The sequence below is a fragment of the Ciconia boyciana genome, chromosome 18 (genome assembly GCF_034638445.1).
Source record: "Ciconia boyciana chromosome 18, ASM3463844v1, whole genome shotgun sequence".
Classification (NCBI taxonomy): domain Eukaryota; kingdom Metazoa; phylum Chordata; class Aves; order Ciconiiformes; family Ciconiidae; genus Ciconia; species Ciconia boyciana.
Window position 1 is genome coordinate 272,528 of NC_132951.1, and position 19,528 is coordinate 292,055.

Consider the following 19,528-nt stretch of genomic DNA (forward strand, 5'->3'; position numbering starts at 1 on the left):
CAAGAACTCCATGTGTAGAAATGCAGCACAAGACGAATGTCTAGTAAGCTCCTCTCTCATAAAATCCCTGTTAATAATTTGTTCTGTGTAAAAGAGAGTGATGTTACGCTATATACACTGGAGGTGCCATCTGCATATTGGCAGAGGAGTAATATCTTTTTTGGCCTGCCCTCGATCTACTGGTATGTGTGAGATACATAAGGATGGGCAGATATGACACATGCTGGTACAGTGCATCCTTTTTCAAGTTTTTCCTTCCTTTCTAAACTATTTCAATGTGAGGTTTAGATCAATATTATTTTTAGAATTCTTTTAAAGATGAAATAGTTGAATTAAGGAAACAGACGGTTCAGGAACTTCTCCTGAGGTCCAGTGCATTGTTGCTATACTGGCCATGAGAATGAAGTCTTAGAGCTGAGTCAAACTTCAAGTCTCCAGCAAGGCAGACAGAAGCTGTGGACGTGGTCTCAGAGGGTTGTAGGGGCAGCTGCTCTGCTCATCCTGAATCCTCTTTTGCGCAAAATACCAGGCACCCCAGCATTATTTCACAAGGCTGAGGCTTCTGGTAAGTATATGAAGAAGAGAAAGGGAGAAAGTGTCTGCAAGTTAGAAGGCAAGATAGGAAGCATGTAGGAGTCAAGCCAAAATGAGAAGAGGGACGGCATGTTTTGTGTGTGTTAGCTTTGCAGACGCCTGTGTTGTGCCAGCAGCATCGTGAATGTGTGTAGGAGGCGTAAGGAAGGTGTGTTGCATTGTTTGCCCAGGGACCGCATTCTGGGATTCTCAGAACAAGCTGTCAACAATCTGAGTGGTGACATTAGTTTAAAGATGTGATTGCTTTTGCGTCTTGGGAAAATTGGGGTTTGAACCAATATTGTGTGTGTAACTGAGTGCTGTATTGGGGGAGATAGCGAGTCAAAGTGATAGCCTGGTCAAGAACGTAACTTCTGCCATCAGTTTCAGTGAACGTTCATCTCAGAGCTTTAGCAAGTAGGGGAAAGCAGACTCGCGTAGCTTTATCCCAAGTAGCAGGATGAAGGAAAAGTACTCTCACGCATGATGAAGAAGGAGCTCTAATTTAACTCAGAATTATACATTTCATTTGATTGTTAATGGACTTTTTTCTTTTCTTCCTTTTTAAACTGAAGTTTAACTGCAAATGTGCATTCCCAAATCATTTCCCAAACTTAACATATGAGGAAGAACAGATACCTTCCTTTTGGAGTCTTCACGCAAAGTTTGTGTATGATGGTTGAAGAAACACAAAGGGCAATAACTCCATCCTCCAATAGTACTGCTCTTTTTGTCTGGGTATTAAGGTATATTGTATACATTTAGACAAGCATTGTTCTGTCTATATTGTCAGAATTGAGAGGCTGATTTAGTGATGACAAGCCAGAATGTATTAAGCTAGAATTTAAAGAATACCCACACAACGTACAGTGTGTAATTTCTTATATTACCCAGAGTGTATCTACTGAATCCTGGATGAAAACTGGCCTTAATGACAATGATCGGGGGTCTCAGTTTCTGCAGTTCACTTCTAGCTGCACCTACCTCAGAAAGCAAATTTAATGCAAAATCGAGCACAGGACAATAAAGAAGTAGCAGGAAAGTCACCAACATCACATGTAGTATACTGAAGAGGTGCATTTGCCACTCAGGGATTGTGATAATTGTTTGACAGATTACTTTCTTTCTATGGTTTGATTTGGGAGTTGATGTATTTTCTCATATAAGCAGTCAGGAAGAGTATTGTCAGAACAAACTTTCCCTGAAGAGTCCTTCTTTTTCTTTGTTCCCCTGATGTTTTCAACACCGCTGTAGGTGCTACTAGGAGGGGCCCACCAGAGAGCAGTCCTTGACTCTGCTGTCCGGACAGGGCTCTGGCTGTCACTTGTGTTCCTCACATGCTACGGACAGATACCTGATCTGCTGCGGGGCAAGAACCGTTCTACAGCCAGACCACTCAACTGGCCGTGCAACGAGCGCATACATGACCTTTTCAAGATGAAGATGAGCTTCCAGAAGAACGGTTTGTAGGATGAAGATAGATCAAAGACTTACTTTGAACTCTCCAAACAAACCTGTGGTCATCATGATAGTGTCATGATTGTGCCAGCATATTAAGGGAATTCATAACTCTACAGCTAGTTGTTCTTTTTCTATCGGGAATCAAGCCTCCAAACAAAAAGTTAACACAGTTTTGGACACTATCTTAAGATAGTAAGAGAGGCAACTGAATACTAGGCATTTTGGGGAAAGTAAACTACTGAAACTCTTGCTCTAAGAAAGGGAGTTCCAGTATAGCCTCTGTTCCTGCTAGACGGTAGGGCATGTTCTTGCAGTTGTTAAGGATGCAGCAAAAGACTTCTCTCTTGCTTCTCTGTAAGAAACTGGTGAGCTAAGCAAGGGTGGTGCCACTTTATTTTTGTTTCAGAAGTTTCTCATTCAGTTCAACTTTATTGGAAAGAAAACAGGATGGAGTCTTCTTGACAAGTGGAAATCCAGCAAAATAATTTTCAGTCTTGGAGATATCTGGCGTAAGCACCGATTCTCTACACTTCCCAGTCTTGCCCTGTTCAGATTCTCTGAGTTTAGCTGGAAATAATGATGATTTTACTTTTAGCTGCACACATAGTACTTGGTGTTCCTTACAAAATGGTCTTCAGGGAAAATAAATTGCAATTATACGCATTGATAAAGCTATAGGGAGCTTAATTGTTGACGTGTGTTGATGTGTGTCAGGGAGCTTAATTTGTTGAAGTTTCCGTTGCTGGTCACCAAATACCTTTCAGGGGTAACGTTTCAGTAGCTTAAAGGGGGAAGGGCCGGGAATTTGGGGTAGGACCTCGATTGCTTCAGGAACCCCCGGGCAGGCGGTACTTCTGGGGTCGTTCTGCCGGTTCTGACCGGTGCAGGCCGGACCCCGGCACTCCCGCCCCGCCGCGGCCGCCCGCCCCGGTCTCTCCGAAGGCCCCGGGGGCGGGGCGCTGCCCGTCCCGCCCGGGCCAGCAGGTGGCGCCCGAGGCCGGGGCGCCCGTTCGCCGAGGAGCGCCGGGAGCCCCGGAGGGGCGGGGGTTTTCCCTCGGAATAAAACTTCTAAAGCTTCACATTTATTGCGTTTAATCTTTAACCTTTTTTTAAAGAGACCAGACGACCATTTCTGGATTGTTAAATTCATCACAAAGACGTCAGCTGGATCCGACTTATGACCGAAATGCAGCAACCTGGGGAGACGTCACATGCGGACAGCACGCGTGCGTTACATCCGGGGTGTGTGCACGGCGCCGCTCCCACCCCGCGCGGGGCCCGCCCCGGCCTCCCGCCTTCGTGGCCACAGCTCTAAGCCAGCAGCTGGCGTTACCGGCAGGGCCGGGCAGCCCCGGCGGGGCACGGCCGGGAGCTGGGGCTCAGCAGCACCGCACCGATGTGCATCACCCACGGGCTGTGGAAGGCTCATCCCATGTCTCCTTAAAATTTCACCCACGCTAAAACAATAGAGATGTTCTCTGGCTTAGCTGGAGCAGGAAAGCATGTTAAAACACAGAAGGGAAGAGCGAGCACGTGCTGTTCCACAGGGGCTAAACGACTTCTTTGCGACAGAAACCATAGCTGTTTCATCAAGTACTACATCTGAACAAAGTTTGGTCTGTGCATGTATTTTCGAGTCTAATAGTGCACATTCACAGATTTTAAGTCCATATCCTGCCTACATTTATAGGAACCCTAGTAAGAACTTTGATACAAACATGAGGAAAGGGAAAGCTGGTATTTAATACAACACAATTACCTAGTTGTCTTTTGTAGTCATTATCAGAATATGTTAGCAAATTAAGCAATATATGAGAATGATAAGCAGTAGGGCAAGGAAGTTTTGAATGAGGAAAGACCTATTTTCCGATGAAATTTGAAGAGGAAACAATTACATGGTATCTCAGCTGCTGCAGAAGAAGAACCTCTAACGCTTACAACGGCCAGGTAGGGGAAAGAGAAGGCCTCAGTACTAAAGAAGGGCAGATAAAACCAGGGACAAGTGAAACAAGGCATAGGAGAGACCCTAGAGCATTTGTGTTAGAAATCTGGTTGAAAAAAAAATTATCAGAGAACCATTGTACACTGCCATTGTACAGTGTTTTGGAAAACTGTTCAACTTACAGATGAGTGCAGAATATATCAAAAATAGCTTAGGATCAAATCAGATGAACTAAGCTGTCTCAACACACAATATAAAATCCCTATATTGAAATTTGAGATCTAAATAGGAAAAATCTAGCATCAGGACTGTACTACTCACTGGGTGATTAGGATGGTGACAGTGATGGCGACATGCTGGTGGAAATTTGGCTGAGAGAAGCAGGAAACAATCCGTGATTCCTCCTACCACCATGTAGATTGAGTAAATGGCACCTTAGGATATGGGGCCATTGCTACATTTTGCTAAGTTTGTCTACTGCTTTGTGGAGCAGCCAGCCATGATTCCACTAGAGGAGATGCACCTCTTGACTTGGCAATGAGCAGTGTATATGACCTGGGTCAGAATATTATTATCAATGAGCCAGTCTGTAACACAAACCAAAATGTATTTGTGTTTCACATTTTTGCAGGAACCTTAAAACCAAAAAATTCTGTAACAGGAAGATTTTTTCTTTTAAATAATATATAACCGCCCCAAATCCTTGTTACAGAGAAACTAAAATCAACTCTCGAAAGGGTAAAATGTTTCCAGGTGGCATGAATGTTATTAAAGATGCCCTATTGGACCAGAAGAGAGCTAGCAGGGCTGCCCAGCAGACTAAAGGAGGCTGTTAGTAAAGACATAATTTCAAAAAGTTGAAGTCATGTCCAAATGATGAAAATAGAAAAGATCATAAACTCAGGTCAATTAGATCTCAAAGTACAATAAGACAGGTCAAAATAAAAGACATTGAGGAAAGAAGGTGCAATAAACCCTTTTTAAATACACTAGGAGCAGGAAGGCTGATAGATCTTGCAGTGTCAATGAATGATCAAGAGCATGCAGAGAATTAGATTAATTTTTTCCATCTACATTTTTTCATGAAGATCAGGGAGGTTGCCACATTAAACTCATGTTTTATAAGGGATGTACTGAAAAAAATCTCTCTCAACCGGAAATGCCTATAGTCCTAGAAAGAGCTATGGAACAGATAAATAAGATTAAAAATAAAAAATTGCCAAAACCAGATAACTTTTAATCAAGAATTCTAAAGGAATTTGAACATGAAATCCATTCTTTACTGACTGCAGTTGCAACCTGTTTCATGAAACAGCTTCAGTATCAGAAGAATAGAAATGGGAAATGTGATACCAATTTTTAGGCAGTTTAGGAGAAATCTGGAGAGCTAAAGACCCATATATCTGAGATCCATATTTGGAAAACTGGTGGAAACAATAACAAAAATCGTTATTATACACACAGAAAAATATGTCTCAGTGAAAAAATCAGTGTATCTTTTGCCTCACAAAACTGTTCATGTTCTCTGAAGAAAGTCATTGAGCACGAGTCCAATACAGTCTTGGATTTCCAAAAAACATCTGTCAAGCTCCCTCACCAAAAACTCTTAGAGAAATTAAGCAGGAAATTAAGCAGGCACAGCTCGAGCAGAGCTGAACAAGTCCCTGCTCTACCAGATTGCCCTGAGCAAGCCATGTAGCCTCTCTGAGCTTCAGTTTCTAACTTGTAAAATGAGAAACAGCCCTCTCGCTACTGAAATGAGGAGGCATATACTCAAATGCTGTCTTCACCAGGAGGGTTTTGAGAAGGGGTTTCCAGAAGGACATTTTATGCATGAGGACTGGAAAGGGATTTCAAACATAATTGATAGCAGAGAAGAGAACAGTAGAAGGGTATTAAAAAAGCATAGCAAAACTAAAATTCTCTATTATAAAGAACTACTTTTGCAAGTATTTGCAGTTCATCTTCCATCTTCATTGTCTTCCTAATATTCATTGATAAAGAGGCAATATATTCTATTTTTTCAGAAGGTATAGAAGTAATGTCATTCACTTCAGCGTTTTCTAGCAGTGTGTTTGTAGGTGGGAAACCTCTGTAAACTATACACCTCTTGCATTCCTATTTCATTCCATCAGTTGCTTTTTCTTCTAAAAGCTGATTGTCCTTTATTGAGAACCAGCTCCTGTGAACAGAAACTTACTGGGGTTCGGCTGGCTGAGAACATATGCCTACATACAGTGTTTTTGAGAGCTATGACAATTCTTTTCCTGGCAGTCTCAGGGCAGGCTCTAAACCCTGATAATCTAATCATGTCTCTTGGTGGCAGAGGGCTGTGTTCAACCCACAGTTTAGAAATAGACAGCAGGCAAATACAAGATCCTCACTATGTCAGACTTTCGTAGTTAGCCTTATCTAATGCTAATATCATAGAACTTGCTCAAAAAGGAGTTCTTAGATCAAAGTTAAACTCTGAAGAGTTACCAGCTAGATGGACATTTTTCCTAACTTGGCACTTAAACCACTAAAGACACAAGGCTAAGATGCTGTGACCCTACCACTATACTTGGAGTTTTATTGTCATTGGATTTGTCTAACACAAGGTTGGTCCATGGGGAATCTTACAGTTCCCTTCCAATTTATGTGGGATTTACAGTATTTCTAAAAATCAGAAAGTAAATACGAAGAAGCCTTAAAAGCCTTCAAGTTTATACAGTGTGTCCATCAGCTGATGCCCAAAACAGATCATAAGTATGTATAATGCCTGTGTGTGTCATCCCCCCCCTTTCTTTTTTTTTTTTAATTTTTGCAGCACACAGCTGACAATTGCTAGGTCTGTACTGCTCCTTGCTGCTGGTGGGCAGTCTCATGGACCGAATCTTCATGCTAACAGCAGATGGGAGGCTTGGGGCCAGGGCAGAGTGTTGCTGCATGTGCTTTTGACAGACCAGATTAACAGGTTTTGCTTAACATTTTGTATGTCAGAGAGAAAATTCACATCAAGAAAGCAGGACCTTGTGTGATTAGAAAAAGGTTCTTCCACCTTTGACAGGCTATCAGGCTATTGATAACATTGTAAGTGGTTTTTAAGTGAAGTTCCTATCTTTCCTTGTGGTCTCTTCTGAAAGTTGTCTTTGTTATCTGCTCTACTGTTTGCTTGACCAAAAATTCTTTCTGATCAAACTAATGGGGATTAATATCTCAAGACATCATGTCTTAGGGTTTTGCAGAACAGGTAGTGAATCAGCTGGACCAAGTTCCAGATGTTGGCTGTAGATGCCAACACTTTCAGCTCTGAGTCAAAGACCAAAAAGAAAAAAAAGGAGTAGTTTATTGGAAAGTCTTTTTATATGTGCTTCTGAAACAAGCAGTGCCAGGTACTGTTCTGCTGCTCACACCACCCATCAAGAATTCTTTTGATACAATTTGCTTTCAGTCAGGATGACAGAAGCAAAACCTTCTTTCCTTATTTACAAGCAGAAAACAATTTGTGAAAGAGCAAGTTTACACCACCTTCCTTTTTTTTTTTTATGTGACAAATAAACTGTAGTTGAGAGATGAAACGGCAAACAGCTAACTGAAGCCTGTGTTTTGGCCTGTGCAGAGGACAGTATGATCCCACAGTCAGAAGTGAAAAGTGTTGCAAAAAGTGAATAATGATGCACAGAGCAGATGTGAAAGAAACTGTAAGAGACTGAAAGAGTTAATGTCTCAAACATTGTGGCGATGCGAGGTGCTATTTGCACGGCAAGCACGGGGTGGGGGAGAGCAGGAGCGGGACGCGCAGCGCGCGTCGGAGGATGCGCGGTTCCGGGTTCCGCCGGACCTTACCATGTATGGCCAGAGGTCACACAGGGTTGATCTGAGGAAGGGGCTCGCGACCACCGGAGAGACCCCTCGTGACCACTCCCCTCCCCAGCGCCTGCGCAGAAGATTGAGAACTTTCTAGAACAAGAACCATGTAAGTCCTGAAGGGGCGTACCTGGAGGCGGGGATTAGCTTATAAAAGACGCCCCCAGGGAAGCGCGTGCGCGCCCACCACTGGAGGATTGCCGCGTCTGTCATTGTCATCGCGGGATCCAAGGGTGGTGATGCTTTTTCTTTCTCTTTCCTCCTCTCTTCTCCTTTCCTTTTCTCGCTTCTCTCTTCCTCTACTTTTCCAATATATGCAAGTTTGGGATAAATTGTGACGAGTTGCCCGGAAAATAGCTCCATTGCCCAATCACCTCTGTTCGTTCATTGAGCTTGCCAGTTCGTTAAGTTTGTCCGTTTGTGGAATTCGCCAGTTAATAAAGTTGCTGGCCAGCCTGTTCCTCTGAGTCATTGTCGTGACTCTACCAACCACGCGGCTCTGCCGAGCAGAGATCGGCTTTTGTCAGTACACAAACCGTCAGGGAATCGAAAAGATTCACCCCTCTTGCAACCCACCGAGTGGGACGAGACAGAAATTCACAACAGAAGAGAACTCAGCCCAACCTTCAGTAGCACAAACAGCAGTAGAGGCTTCCTTGGCTGCCCGGGCAGTCCTTGTTGCATGTTCAGCACACAGACAAGAGGAGAGAGGATTCAGTTTGCTCCTGGTATGGGAGTCAAGTACTCCCTACTGGTAGACAAGCTATTCAGGTACAGCCTCAGAGTGTTATTACAAGGGTAATCTAATTTCCACTGTAACTGATTGCACAAACCACTTTTGTAGGGATGTATTTTGGAATTTCTCTCTAGATTACCATAGTATTAATTCTGCACCTTACATGGCCTGCCAGGTAGCTTTGCTAAGCATTTGGATAGGAAAACAACTGTGTACTCCACTTTTTAAATGACAGATTTCTGTAAAGAGTCAACAACACAAATGCAGTTGGTACCTGACTCAACAAGCTCCATCCTCTGGTTACAACAGCACCATAATTCCCCAGCAGGAAGCCCACACCAGCAAATCTCACAGTTCAGAAGATATCCTGACTAATGCCAGGTTCATACTGCAAACTGGGGCCTCAGGGAGATTCTTAAAAGCTCCTGGTACTTTGTCTGCTAAATTAGCCAGGTGCCGATGACTATTCACCTGCCAGACTCCTCTCCCATCCCTTCCTTGAAATGGGCTCTGACTCTGCATTTTCTAATAGAAGCCAGCTGGAATGGAATCCATGTCTGATGTAGCTCTGAACTAAGGAGTAGAATTTTGACATCATGGTGAAGAATATCAAATAAAACCCTTTTTTTCTCCCTCATAATTTTGGAAGCTACTAAACTCTTTTTTTTAGATGGATTTTTTAAATCTCTCTTTCTACATTTATGCGATACAGAATCTTAAACACGATTCAAAAAAAAAAAGCATTATCTTCTGTCCCACTTGATTCTTTGCCAGTCAGAAAGTCTTGCATTTTCTTTAAGAAATGTATACTACATTGCTCTTTTGCATAACACTGTCAACGAAAGATCTGGAATATTGTATTGGCTCAACATTTACACTGAATTAGCACTGGCACTCCCTGTTAGATTCAGGATCCCATAGTGCTGAGTAATGAATAAACAAAGGATGTTCCTGCCCAAATATTTGTTGAAAAAGGGATGCAAGACATGGCAGCTGGCTGCAGCACACTCAGTGGATGGAATAAGTGGGGGAAGGGCATTGTGGTATGAGGAATATATGATTATGATTTGAAATACAGACAAAATCATTCTATATAGTTAATAGACAGACAGCACTCACTTCTCGTGTTAGCATCAGACCTGTTGTGCTGTGAACTCCTGTAATGATTTACTTCGCAGGATCTTGGGAATTAACAGCTACTTTTGCTAGCTTCTTCTGGTTTCCTGCTCCTGCATTTTCTGCAGAAGAAAATCATGTTTTTAAAGGTAAAATCTGCCTGCAATGCCAGTTATGATTAACCATGAGCGTGGCGTGAAAAGCATTTTGGATTTCCTTCATGTGGCCAGTTCTGCAGTTACCATGTAATCGCACTGACTCTGGGATCAGAGCTGCAGGGTCAAGGCTATTTTATTAAATCAAAATTTATGTTTTACAAAGGAAGCACACGGAAACAGCATTAACTATTTTTTGTATGTTTTATTTTTTCCTGAGGTTATAAAATTTTGGATCAAACTCATTAATATAAGCAACTATATTACCATATTTGGCACTTACCGGTGTTTCCAGACACCTGTAAATAGTGAAGCTGCAGTTTGGGCTCTGTGGCCATGACAAAAATCTAAAAGCCTCATGGATACCGAACCAAACGGTAGAATTTTATTGTCTATTACTAGCATGTCCAAGTGTACTTTGCATTTTAATTGCAGCACAAACAAGGGCCCTAAGGCTAGTGGTTGTTATAACCAGTGGTTGTTATAACCAGCCTTAAAATGGGAATAATAGAATTGTAAAGTATTACACAAAAATGCAGCTTAAATTAGTGAGACGTTTGTCTTAAGAGGTCCAGCTAAAGAGGTTTTCTCATAGGTAGGGGCACTGGAGCTTGCATATTTGACAGCACATATTTGGCCTCCCTCCTTTCTCCTGATTTTGGCAGATGTGGTGCTAATACTGTTCATATCTTTCAGAAGTTGGATGTTTGATAAATATGTCAGATTCCCATCCAGGTTGGTTTTATTGTGGATGTATTTGGTAGCTGGTTTTGTTTTCTCTGGTGCTTACTAAATGAAAGCACTGAGAAGGCAAGAAGCAGAACACTGACTAAAAAGCTGGTTGGCAACTCAGCTGGCCTCTTTCTCTTACCAAGAATCTTCTGCAGACATAAAATAACTGGCCAACTTACAGACTGATTATTCCTTGGATACTAATTGCATGGAGGCTGCAGGTGGTTCATAAGCTTATCTCTCTTCATGTTTTTTTAAGAATGAATGCGCTTAATTTAAAAGAATGTTTGCCTGTTGGCTGTTCCTGCTGTTGCAGCCTTTGGGGATGTTGCCTGGTCGCTGCTCATGTGCTGAGTCCTGATGGTCACATCCTGGTTCTCTAGGGCCCACTGAGGTCAGCAGGAAACCACAGATGGTGTAATTCCCAGAGCTTTGGCTGCACCATCCCAGAAGCTTGTGCTGTTGAGGGGACCCTTATTTTGTTCCCACGTGGCACTATCTGGCCACTCTTGACATTGAATTGAACGGTTGGAAATTTTTGCTTTTGCCTACTTTTAAACCACCCAAAAATAATGTAAAGGATTTCCTTTTACTGCTGGAAAATAGAAACACCATATCTGTACAAAAGAAATTATTTTGAAGTGTGATGCTTGTGATGTCCAAAGCCAAATACTTGAAATACTCCTTTTGTGTAATAGTACTGCCAACTGCTTAGCTATTTAAAGGAAATACTCATTAAATTATTTTATTGTGGAATCAAATCCTTTATAAGTGTTTCTTAAAACTAATTAAAAAAAAAAGACACCCCCACCCCGAATTAATTTTCCCAGAAGGGAAGTCTGATTTAAAACTCCTAGTTGCTTGGCATAAATTGCTGGACTAAGTTGGACTCTCTGGGAGTTATGAGTTAGGGCTTCGTGTCCTGGCATGCAGTTGCACTGATGTTATTTTACACTGCTGAGAGAGAATACTGGTGCTAAAAATCACTGTTACCTCCATCTTTCGCTAATGGAATTTAGACCCATGGCTGAACTCCAGGTAGGGAAAAATCATGTGCTTCTGTGAAGCTGTGTCCTTTGGTGCGAAGTGTCAGTCATTACAGACAGTTCTTCGTCTCATACGATCCATTTCTTTTCAAGCTGAGACAGGCAATTCATGTACAATTACAAAATGAAAAGAGGAAGGCCATATACTATTGCACTTCTTTAGAGGCATGGAAGGTTTCATTTGTATCGGGGCAGGTGTATTGAGCTGGCAGGCTGGATCTATGTTGCCACATTTTCACCAGTGCCCTGAAGAAAATAATTTCATGGCTTATATACAATACCTCCTGATGGTCTTGGTGGTTGCTAATAGAAGAGGAATTTTTATTTGCTTTTTTTCCCCATTTTCTCCTCCTTTTCTTGCTACAACATGGCTTTATTGGCTCTACCTATTCAGAACTGCTCCTTTTGTGTCTGGCTTTTTAAAGTGCGCTGAATACAAGTTGTTTAATGTAGTGGCGTACTCTACAGGCAACCAAGGTAAATTTGATGATGAGGAGAAATTCAGTGTAACACTGCCAGCATCAACTTTTTTCCATATCCATGTCTGAGTATTGGAAATGTGCCCTTGTAAGAGGTTATAAAAACCCTGAATGAATTTGAACCAATCATTGTAAGAGCTGGTCCAGTGAAAATGAGTAACTTTAGAACTGCTGCAAATCTACACAACTCTCCCCAGCTCAGATGATGCCTCTGCTAGATGCTCACTAGCAGACTGGGCAAGGTTTATGGCAGTTGCAGTTCTATGAGGTGGGAGTTCGGGCATTACGTGGGGCATTTCTGTGGCCTAAAAATCCTCTGCTGAAAACACTACAGAATCATAGAATAGTTTAGGTTGGAAAAGACCTTTAAGATCATCAAGTCCAACCGTTAACCCAGCACTGCCAAGTCCACCCCTAAACCATTCCCTAAGCACCACATCTACACGTCTTTTGAATACCTCCAGGGCATGGCGACTCCACCACTTCCCTGGGCAGCCTGTTCCAATGCTTGACAACCCTTTCGGTGAAGAAATTCTTCCTAATATCCAATCTAAACCTCCCCTGCCGCAACTTGAAGCCATTTCCTCTTGTCCTATTGCTTGTTACTTGGGAGAAGAGACCGACCCCCACCTCTCTACACCCTCCTTTCAGGCAGTTGTAGAGAGCGATGAGGTCTCCCCTCAGCCTCCTTTTCTCCAGGCTGAACAACCCCAGGTCCCTCAGCCGCTCCCCATCAGCCTTGTGCTCCAGACCCTTCCCCAGCTCTGTTGCCCTTCTCTGGACACGCTCCAGCCCCTCCATGTCTCTCTTGGAGTGAGGGGCCCAACACTGAACACAGCATTCGAGGTGCGGCCTCACCAGTGCCAAGTACAGGGGATGATCACTGCCCCAGTCCTGCTGGCCACACTGTTCCTGATACAAGCCAGGATGCCATTGGCTTTCTTGGCCACCTGGGCACATTGCTGGCTCATATTCAGCCGGCTGTCGACCAACACTCCCAGGTCCTTCTCTGCCAGGCAGCTTTCCAGCCACTCTTCCCCAAGCCTGTAGCGTTGCATGGGGTTGTTGTGGCCCAAGTGCAGGACCCAGCACTGAGCCTTGTTGAACCCCATACAATTGGCCTTGGCCCATCGATCCAGCCTGTCCAGGTCCCTCTGCAGAGCCTTCCTACCCTCAAGCAGATCAACACTCCCGCACAACTTGGTGTCATCTGCAAACTGACTGAGGGTGCACTTGATCTCCTTGTCCAGATCATCGATAAAGATGTTAAACAGAACTGGCCCCAGTACCGAGCTCTGGGGAACACCCCTTGTGACCGGCCGCCAGCTGGATTTAACTCCATTCACCACCACTCTTTGGGCCCGGCCATCCAGCCAGTTCTTTATCCAGCGAAGAGTACACCCGTCCAAGCCATGAGCAGCCGGTTTCTCCAGGAGAATGCTGTGGGAAACCGCGTCAAAGGCTTTACTGAAGTCTAGGCAGACAACATCCTTTCCCTCATCCACTAAGCAGGTCACCTTGCCATAGAAGGAGATCAGGTTGGTCAAGCAGGACCTGCCTTTCATAAACCCATGCTGACTAGGCCCCATCACCTGTTGTCCCCATCACAGGTTGTTGTTGACCCCATCACAGGTTGTCCTGTACGTGCTGCATGACAGCACTCAAGATGATCTGCTCCATAACCTTCCCCGGCACCGAGGTCAGTCTGACGGGCCTGTCGTTCCCCAGATCTTCCTTTCGGCCCTTCTTGTAGGTGGGCATCACATTTGCTAACCTCCAGTCAATTGGGACCTCCCCGGTTAGCCAGGCCTGCTAGCTAAGGAAATCTTATACTATACCTTTTGTACGCCATAGAAAACCTTTGACGTGGGCACCAGTGTTTCAGGGGTTGGGCAGAGAGCTTTGGGAAGCTGGATGCTGTGCTCCCCAGATGCTGCAGGAAGCTCCTTCGTTCCACTGCTCGGTCACGGGGAAGCTGAGAGCTTTGAGTCCAGTTCTATACCAGCCTTCCAGAAAAAGTCAAGTTTTGCTCTTCTGAGGAAATTTTACCTGAAAAGGGAATAGAAACAGCGGTGTCTCAAGCAGCCACATCCTGCATTTGGTATACCATGACATCTCTAGTGGAAAAATCTTCGGGAAAGGTGAGTTTGCCCTAGCACAATTGAAAAGACAGAAGCTCTTATGTCTGCAGGACTTTTGTAACTTGTATAAAACAGTCTGCAATGGTACTTGAGGGCGTATGGTGTATGACTGTAGCCAGGCCTATTCTATAGCATTCCAGTCCCTGCGCCAGCAGTCAGTCCGTTCTCTCTTGGAGGAGAGCCGAAGAACCATATCCTTGGGAGGAAACCGAACTCCCAAGCTCCCCTTGCCCTGGAGAGATGGTGTGTGATGCATCCCAGTGCCCAGCACTATGTTTAAGACGGCAATTTCAAAGCACTTGCCATTCTTTTACAGGTCCTCTTTTTTTCCCCAGTGCATCAGCTGTGGGCTGAAATGCCATTTATCAGTTATTATGCTTTTAAAATTTAATTAAGTTGTAAAAAGTCTTCCAATTATCAAGGTGTAGGTTCGTTTGCTCTGTTTATTTGCTTCTTCAGGCAAGCTAGTGAGACATTCTGGCAAGGCCCACACTCCCGGATCTGGGCCTGAATCACTGCTGTCCTGCAGGGTATGTAAGTGCCAGTACATGTATAGACCCAGTGTGACTCAATGTTTTTTCAGTGGTATATCTGCTTTGAACAGATAAAAATGATTTGGAAAGGAGAAAAGCAATTATGTCTAATGCTTCTGATATAAAACGTCTAATATTTAACCACTGAAGTCACAAACATATAGAAATATACAGTCACCGGATTACACGTCTTGAAATAGCAAAATGACAATGCGAAAGGAGAATTTCATCATTAGGTTTTGGCAGAAAGCAGAAGTTTGCAATTATTTGAGGAAAGGTTTAGCAGTTACATGCCAAGCTGTAAGTACCAGGTCTGATATGGATTGTATCTAGGAGTAGGTTTCAAACCACCAACAATTTGGAAACAGAAATCTGAGATGAGCCCATAGCTCTCATTCTTTTATTTTTTTCCCCACTCACATCTTGATCATTCTAAGCTTAGAGACCACCATTTTTATCTCTTGAATGTTTTTTTTATAATAGTGTGGGGTTTTCCTCCTCTATACTCCCTGCTGTGACTTATTTAAATAATTTATTTTTAAGGTGGTGGGTTTCACACTTTTTCTGTTATAACGAGAAATACAATGTTCTAATAAGTCAACTGAAAGGGAATTCTTCCTTGACATTTGATGGGCTGACATAGGTGTCTTTCCAAAGCATACTTATTTTGATTTTGAGACAGAGATATTCTGCATCACCTTCTCGTGGTAAAGAAAACACCTTTATTTATAATTCTTACAGTAAGCACAGCAACAGCTTTAGCTGCACAATGATGGTGAAAAAATGTATTTAGATCTGTCCCATAGTGTTCAGATGCTCTGAAAGTTTGTATCCTCATTTAATCTAATAAAATGACAATAGTTAGTGTCTTAATGTATGAGTCAGACTTTAACTAGCAGCCTACGCAGAAGGGCAACCTCTGGTACCTGTGGATTCTATGTAGATGCACAGAAAAGTTTCCTTCTCCAGGAAACTTGGGTTTTGAATGCCACACTCCCTGCTCAGATAAACCTCCTACTGATCTTCAGTGCTGGAGAACTTGTCCTAGAGACTGGAAATAGGGAGCATATTTTTTCTTTAATCTGAGTCCAGCTTCTTCATAGTTTTTAAATTTCTTTCTTCAAGTGAGAAGAAAAAATTTACACATCTGTAATTATGCAGAGCAGTTCATTTGCATGTTGTTAGGTTTGTGTTTTACTTTTGTATAAAACTTTGTATTTCAGCAGACAGGCACTGTCACTAAATCCGTTGTAGCACTATTGTTCAGAAATACACCAATCCATTAATCTCCATGTTATCTTATATTATTGCAGAATTAAAAAAAAATCTGAGCATTGATGCAAGTCTAGGAAATAATTATGTACGTATCAAATATTTATTGTTTGCTCATAAAAAAGGGAATGCCACAATGATAAGATAGATACATTTTACAATGTAACAAGAAATTATATGTAAAATTTTATAGCACTAATCAAGAACAGGAAAGTATTGAGTTCCACAACACCTTTAAATTTTAAACAGACACACACTGCAAAATCCCTTGAGCAAAACTTAAATAATACATTATAAAGATAGAAATTTCATTCTGCTTCTCCCCAAAAAGGGAAGGCTGTGTGTTGAGAAGACCAACCTGCGTTGAAAACAGATTCCAACAAGGATGCTTACAGAAAACAAACCAACCAAACAAAAACCCATTTATGATTCAGCTATAGACTTGTCTTTATTGTACTTATAAAATATACATAGCCTTTTATTGAATTGCCTGCTGTCGAAATCTGCAAGAATTTTATTGCTTTTTACTGTCCTGGAGAGGAATAAAGCAGCAGCCTCTGTGTAATTTCATAAGAAGCAAGGACAGTAAATCTAATTTTGCTGGATATGGGATCGATGATAAAAAATCATGCAATGACCAAAATTTAGAAGTTTTGGAATACACAGTATCTGTATGTTTCTCCTCATTTGTATTTTCAAAACATTTTTTTTATATTTATATCTGAACACATTTCACATTACAGTGCACTGTATGAGCTATTTTAAGCTTTGTATTTATATATTGCCCACGATAAGTAGATTAGCTTGTTCCAATATTAAATCAGGGTTTGAGTCTGTGCACTTTACAGCAGTATCTCCTTCCTTTCACTTTGAAATGGGATCTAGTGGACTCTGCAATATAATGGGAGTAAGGGGGACTTGGCCATTTAACAAAATCCTTTCCTTGCCTTTTGTTTCCTTTCCTCTGAACTGAATGAGGGATCAAAGCATAACACCCCCAAACTGTCTCCAGGGAAGCCACTATCCTGGAACTTGAAAATCGGGATATAATTTTAAAGCAAAATGTGTAACTTAGGAACTTTTCGACAGATGTACAGTACACTGCTGTTGGCTGTGTTTCTAACCTTGGGAACCCTCTGAGTCTTTCCCAAATTCTCCAGATATCCACGGGAATACTGGACCAATATATGACTAGTTGCTTGTCACATCCTTTCAGGTGTGAAATAAAGCTCTGAAAAAATTATTTGACCTCCTATCTGCCAAATACTGATGTTCAGCAACAAGGTCAGTTTAACAGTTCAAGGAAACAGTAGGAAGAAAAAGTTATTTTCCATTGTAAGTTTTGTAGTTTTGCATGAGGAAAGGACATTCAGGACCTGATATTATCAGTTATGGTCCATCTGCTCTGATTCTGTAGGATCCCAAAGCACTTCACAGTTTAAAAGTCCGATGCAGGTTGGACCTAAGTTATTGCAACTTTGATCACTGGGAACTGAGGATGTAGAGAATCAACCTATTAAATTAATAACATTTCAGGACACAGAGTCAAGAAGAAACAATAATCCCACTGAAAGTTTTGAATGCCAGGGGAAAGGAAAGGAGAAAATTTGAAGAAGGAGCAGTATAAGGCACAGAAGGCTGAGAAAAAAAAAAAGATGATCTTGGCACAGGGCATGAGAGTAAAAGACTATCTGTTGCTGTTGCTACCAGAAAACTCCAGTACCTCTATCTCTGTCGCAATAAAGTATGGAATGGCCTGGGAGCAAGATTTTCTTGCACCAGGAGCTGAAAAGCCCTTCAGTCATAATACGACCTGACCGTGAGTCATAAACTTGTTGCTATCTAGAGTGCTGAAAATCCTGACTCGTCTTTTAATCCAAATTTTGTTTATAAAGGCCATTAAAGTTTGAATTTTGTAGAGGAAAAATATCATGCACATCTTACGTGGCAGAAAGATGCTACTCGGTAGGATAAGCAGAAGCCTTGGAAATCCAGATGTTTGCAATCTGAAACATGAAAAAAATCAGATTAATTTAACCAGGGAAACAGAATTTTAAGGTACTACCAAGTCAGCACTTGTTTGGCATTTTGGAATGGGATCCATCAGAGCTCGTGTCTTCCCCGGGGCCCATGGAGAGTGCAGGGGGCCAGGGCACCGGGCAGTTCTCACCCGCAGTGCTCCAGGGTGCTCTCCTGGAGACTGGCAGGTGCCCTGTTTAGCATGGAGCGCAGGAATGAGAGCGCTAAGATGCAGCTAAGGGGGAGCAGCTCTCTTTCAGTTTGTGGCAGAGCTGTTGTTGTCCAGGTATAGGTTTCACATTAAAAGGTTATGTGAAAAAATATGTGAACGGTTTTTAGTGGAGCACTTGGAGTCTGGCACTCCCTCCTTTGGACTGAATTCTTGGAACGAATGCTGAAAGTTTGGCTCCAGGAACAGTACTGAAAAGCTGAAAACTTGTTCAGTTTTCATGATGGACTCCTGCTGCCATAGTCTTCTACCATGGGGAAGCTGAGGCAGCTCAGATGCTCACACAGAATGAGTCTACAAAGCCCTCTCATAAATGGTGGCTATTCTGAATGCGCTTCTTTGAAGCCTATCCAGAAACAGGTCCTAGAACTACTTGCCAGCCTGGTGAGTGTTGCCTTTGTGGAAATGAAATTACGGCTGACCTTCCGCAGGTGTGCAGCTGCCCGTAGCACTGCTGTGCTGATCAGGTTTCCCCGAGCGTGGCAGTGCAGCTTGATGAGCTGAGGAAGCTCATTTTGTTCAACAGCTGGGCTCTTGCACATGCACTTCTACTAGCTCAAAGAACTGAAGTTGAAAATCACTACACTGTTGCTTCTAGATTTGCCTGTTTTCCTATTCTACCGATATCAATTTCAGTCTCTTTTTGGAGGCAATTTTGTGTGGCTGCATGAATACCTGTAACTTTGGTTTTGAGCATTGGCTTGCCAAAACAACTGGTGTAGTTTAGTTTGTTTTCAAATGGGTAAGAAATTTCAACCGTGTGGTAGTGATTTTCTGTGTTTTCTGTGAAAAACCTTTAGTCTTGCCCAGGAGGCTGTTGACACTCATTTTTTTGTTACAGGGGAAAAAAAATGGTATTATGATGTTGGGCTGTGCCTTGTTAGTCCATGAAATAGATGAAATCTTCCTGGAAAATTTTGGTCTAATTAATTGTCTCGCTTTAGTTTCCGTACCTCTGCAAAGAGCATTCTGAGAGGAGCATTCTGAGGTTATATTCATTTATTCCTATATAAGAAAGCTGAAGTGCTTTAGGTCTCTAGAAAATTTTACAAGTATATATTCTCACATTTGCTTCAATTTGCTTGCTGTTTTTCTTGGAAAAAATGCTATTTATTACTGTCATGTAAAATAGTTATTTTGTAAAATACAAACAAACCCAACAACTTTGGCAACAGTTAACTTTGTTTTCACATCAAAATAGTGAATTTCATCCTAGGGAGAAACCTGCAGAAAGTTCCCAAGGGA